Source organism: Terrapene carolina, unplaced genomic scaffold (assembly GCF_002925995.2).
Source record: "Terrapene carolina triunguis isolate 2854851 unplaced genomic scaffold, T_m_triunguis-2.0 Scaffold95, whole genome shotgun sequence".
NCBI classification, from domain to species: domain Eukaryota; kingdom Metazoa; phylum Chordata; order Testudines; family Emydidae; genus Terrapene; species Terrapene triunguis.
This window is the reverse complement of record NW_020664446.1, coordinates 35,454,972-35,460,728: the sequence shown is the minus strand read 5'-3', so window position 1 is coordinate 35,460,728 and position 5,757 is coordinate 35,454,972.

The window sequence follows — 5,757 nt, the reverse complement described above, 5'->3', positions numbered from 1 at the left end:
CAACAGAAGCACCAGTGTGGACAGTACTGTGTCGGTGGGAGAGCTTCTTATATAGGCTTACCTTACGTTGCCGCAGGGTGTGTGTGAATAAGTCACATACACCCCCAACCCCATAGTGACATAAGTTACACCAGCATGAGCACCGGTGTAGACAGTGCTGTCGGTGGGAGAAACTTGCGGGGGCTGGAGTAGTTAAGAGCTCTGCATCGACTTAGCTATGCATTAGTGCAGCTATGCCACTGTCAACTCTCTAGTGTAGCTGTGCCCAAGGTGAATGGCTCTGGATGCTCTTGGGAGAGCACTAGATCAACCATTGTTACATGCTAGATCAACAGTAACAAACTGCTCCACTATTTCTCCCCCCCCACACAGTGAGTTTGAATAAGGAAGTGTGCACGTTCCCAAAGCAGTGCCTAAGGGTTTGATTTTTCTTGGAAGGCATTAGATACCATGGTAATGAAAATGATTTAAAAACTTGATCAAAGTAGGAAAAACAGGTCCATGAGATAGAGGAGAAGGGAAATGGCAACATTCTCAACCTCATGCCCCTTTTCAATATGGGACAGCTCAATTCAGCATAATGGCTGCCACTTTCCAAAGAATACAAGAAAGGAAATAGATCAATGTACTCTATTGCCTCATACAGCTTGTACATCTGCAATAGTGCAAGCTAGCCTCTGGCCCTAAAGCATATACTTATATACACAACTTGCACAGATATTTATATGACACATGGAAAGAAGAAAAACCCCTGTGATCAAAAATGATGTGTCCCCTAACAATCACTAATGTTTACGTTTATATTATTTTTAGTTAAGTTATAGTTAGCTGCTTTTCTGATTTGTATTTATACATCTATGGGGCTCCTAGTGAGTAATCGGAATATTCATTTAATCCTTTTCCTATAGTCTAGTGCCTTTAAAAACTCATTAGATTGAAAGGACTTAATGGCTAAGAGGGATTTATATCTGATATGTATCTTTCATTTCTCGCTTTCAGGCCAATCTTTTATTGAAAAACACTGAGAAATTGGCCTCTCCCTTGCTGTAACAATCCTAGCACATCCAAGTTGTTGGCCATTTCCATACTTATATCATTATTTTCCAGACTTTTTAGGTACAGTTTCAAGAAAGCAATTATACCTTCCTTTTGCTCCTGAGTAGGTCTCAAGTTTACTCGCTATCTGATTCCAGACCCTCTGACTTCAAATTCATTCTCCTTGAAGTGCCCCAACAGTGACTGGCCACAACTTACACTTTCAATGTCCAATTCCAGTTTGGGGCAATAAAAGCAGATTTTATTGGCATAGTACAGAAAACATTGCAAAATAAAAGATAATTGGAAATAAATACATTAATAAAATTCAAAACAAAGTGCTGCTAGCCAGTATATGTACAATATATACTTTACAAATGTATGAAAATACTAGCTGGCCTCTAGACCATTCCCAGCACTTTGAAGACTTTCTCAATCAAATATTCAGCTGCTCACATTTCTCAACTTTTCCAACAAGCATAATTTTGATCATGTTTAGGCTCATTCTAACACGATAACAGTAAAAGGTTGTTATAAAGAGGAGGGTGATAAATTGTTTTCCTGAGCCACTTGAGGACAGGACAAGAAGCAACTGGTTAAATTGCAGCAAGGGGGAGTTAGATTAGACATTACAAAAATTTCCTTATTGTAAGGATAGTTAATATCTGGAATAAATTGCCTAGGGAGGTTGTGGAATCTGTGTCATTGGAGGTTTTTAAGAACAGGTTATACAAACACCTGTCAGGGATAGTCTAGATAATACTTAATCCTGCCATGAGTGCAGGGGACTGGACTAGATGACCGATCAGGGTCCCTTCCAGTCCTACACTTCCATGATTCCCAGACAGCTTCAAAATAATTAATACAGAACATAACAGTTTTCAGCTGCTCCTCTGGAGTTATCGCCTATATAATCAGCCACTTATTTTGCTTGTCTTTAAAGACTGCAGTTATATTCCAAAACAAAATTTTAAAAGATTTTTAATTAATTTTAAAAAGATACTCACTGACTGGAACTTCCACTGAAGTCCAAACTCCTCAGTACTCACTCTGTCAATTGCCTTTCATCTCAAGAAGCACATTCATTAGCTATCTCTGTATTTATATCAAACAGCACACAAGGACTTTGACCCTCCCACCAACTTACTCAGTCAGATGGCCTGGCGTATGACTCACTCACTTCTAACACTCAAACCTCAAAGGGACTGGTCTGGAATGTAGGTCTTGTTAAAACCCTGCTCCTATAGCAGTTACACTCCTAACCACTAGTTACTACCTTTTTACTTATCCATTGCTGAACATAGCCTTATAATTCCTCCCCACGTTGTTTACATTTTTAAAGATAAAAAATTGTCCTTACTGGAGCTCCTAGTCAATCCAAACTCCTGTGTCTGCACCATCAACTGCCTCTCACTCTACCTGGGGCCTCTCAGATTGAGTACGTTTCAGAGTGGTAGCCGTGTTAGTTTGTATCAGCAAAAACAACGAGGAGTCCTTGTGACACCTTAGAGATTAACACATTTATTTGGGCATAAGCTTTCGTGGGCTAAAACCCACTTCATCAGATGCATGGAGTGGAAAATACAGTAGCAGGTATATATACACAGTATATGAAAAGATGGGAGTGTAGTAAGGTGAGGCCCTGAAACATAAACCCTTGTATCAGAAGCCCAGTATGAGGCCTAAAGCCTGAGCTAAAGTAATGGTCAAGACTTTGCTAACAAAAAGCAAAGTTATGCTGTGAGCCAGAGGCAGGCCCTGCTCACAGAAGCTGGCAAGGAATGGGCTGATGTTGCATAAACATATACCTACACAGTCAGGGCCGGCTCTGGCTTTTTGGCCGCCCCAAGCAAAAAAAACCCGAACAAACAAAAAAACCTGCGGCGCGGCTGGAGCGCGGGGGCAGGGGGACCAGCTGGGGGGGAGAGGGGGAGGGAGCGGGCGAGAGAGAAAGAGAAGGGGGCGGCCAGGGCTACAGCAGGGGCACTGCCACGCGGCCCCTCTCGCTGCGCCGCCTCCTGCCGCGAGAGCTCCGCTCCGGTCAGCGGGGAGGGAAGGAAGAGGACTGCCCTGCAGGGCGCTCTGGTTCTCCGCGCCACCGCCCCCTACAGGGCGGCCGGAGCGGAATAAGAACAACAACAACAACAACAAAAAAGCGGCCGTGCTGCCCTAGTATTGGGCAGAATGCTGCCTCGAACAATCTGCCGCCCCAAGCACCAACTTGCTCAGCTGGTGCCTGGAGCCGGCCCTGTACACAGTATTGGTTACTAGAGATATAAATATATGGTACGGGAACACTCTGATACTTGCACATTCCACGCAGATAACAAGGAACAATCTGACCCATCCTAAAGACAGGGTCAAAAGGGTAAGATGATGGATAGAGTTGTTTTGTTCAAACCAACATGTACAAGGTGAGAGGCGGGGCCTTACTGTGTAGAGGGGTTGCACCTCAATAGGTCAGGAGTGATGTGTAATTTGTTTGTACCTGTGTATAAGAATGCATCCCTGAGTGGACGTCTTTGTCTGGCCTAGGGGGCAGTGGAAAGTCCCACCACTGACTGAGCCAGTCCATTGCCAGGGAGCACATATGTACTAACCAGCAGCACCTTGGATATCTAATCTGGGGAGCTAGAGACTGTGTTTCTCTTCAACAATAAACCTGGCCAGGTGTCTTCGTACGTTACGAGAGTGTATGGTCATTGGGGGTTCTCTCGGGGTCTGCTGTGTCAGCTATCTGCGCCGAGCCGGGGCAGCACACAGAGGGAACACGCACGCAGCCAACTGATATCAACATTGAATAGAGCACAGCACCAACTGGTAAGGGAGTTGCCTTAACAAGTGGGGGGGGTCAGTGCTAATGAGACAATTCAATTAAGATGGAAGTCAGATATTCTCAATAGTAGAACTCCAAGGGAGGAAAAATCACTTTTGTAATGGTAATGAGGGTGGCCCATTTCAAACAGTTGACATGAAGGTGGAATACTACTCAGATTGACTAGTATTATTTTTGTATTTACAATTTACTATTACTATTTCCAGGTGGTTTTGCATCTAGAGCTTGACTATAAGTCATGCTCTTTGAAGACACCCAGTTAATTTCCATTAATAATATATTTGAATTAGCATGTAATATTTATTTCTGCAGATTGATCTATTATCCTATTTAAATATATTGCATCTTTCAGAGACAGCCACTGAAGGTCATTTTGCAATACCCAAAGCATTATTAAATGTTCTCTCAAACCAGTGAAGAGCATTCATTGATTTTCAACTTTTAATTAACTGAATGTGTATTTTTTAATTTCTAAATTAATTCTATCAACTGGAATTGAAGGATAGCTTTTTCTTTCTTTACAGCCCAAGTTAAGCTTATCTAGTAATCAAGTAATCTCTCTAGAACAAAAACAATGTTTTTTAATTTATTCAAAAACAAGTGTTTCATAAACGCCCAGGCTATGAGCCCAGTCCTGCAAACACTTCTGGCAGCAAGCAATATGATTTGCTGTAAGAGCTTGGAGAACTGGTTCTTGTTTCTCTCACCTTATTCACTACCTTGTTTCTCTCACCTTATTCACTACCTTGTTCACATTGTGTAGTGCCTTACTCTGTAAGTAGTCCAATCAATGCCAATAGCACCACTTGTGAAACAAAGATACTATGCAATGTAAGGGAGATAGAACTAAGCCCTAGAATTTAAATCACAGTTTAACTACTCAAAAGGATCTTGATTTGGTGTCTAGTATTTGCAGGACAGAGGTTCTAGGAGAGTTCAAAGATCTTTCAGATTGTGAACAGGTGTTGCACATTCTGTATGTATTTTTAAAAATATTTTAACCCTTGTGGCAGAGCTCTGACCTTGTCCCCGTGGGTCCCGCGCTTCTAGGCGGTTTATGCTAGCCTCAGTGGCTCACTGCGACCCTCCACGTAGCCCTTCTCTCTCTAGGGCCACGGTTACAGTCTACTGAGCCCTTTTCATCATAAGCCAGCAAGGAGGTTGGTGAGAGAACTCCCACAGTCTCTCTTGTCTCTAGGGGTTATTTCAGAACAGTTCAGCCTCCTGTCCTGACAGGGGCCTGTCTTGCCTTCCCAGGAAGTGTTTCCGTAGTGGCAGGTTGGGGGGAACCCGGGCCCACCCTCTACTCCGGGTTCCGGCCCAGGGATCCTAATGGTAGCAGCTGTTGGCAGCCAACCTTTCTCTGCCAGAGTTGCTACATTTCCCTGGGCCACTTCCCCACAGCTCTCCTGCTTCTCCCTTCTTCACCCTTACCTTAGGGCTCCCTTACCGATGGTTTGAGGGTGTCTTCATTAACCAGCCCTTCAGCCGCACTTCCTCTCCTCTGGCTCTCCCCAGCCTAACTGGAGTGAGCTCTTTTATAGTATCAAAAGGGCCTTAATTAAAGTCAGGTGTTCACATTACCTTAATGGACTCACCTGACTCTTTGCAGGTTAATTGGAGTCAGGTGTTCTCATTAATCTAGAGCAGCCCCTGCTCTGGTCACTCAGGGAACAGAAAACTGCTAATCCAGTGGCCAGTATATCTGCCTTCTACTATTTCGTTGTACCCAACTGGCCTGGGTCTGTCACACCCTATTTATGTATTTTGAAAGCATTTATATCCCAGCCCAGGGCCAGATTTTCAAAAGTGCTCAGCTTCCAATTTTTTGCCTAAATGAAGTTACTGGATTTGAAAACCCTCAAGCACCTAAGCAGCCCCCACTG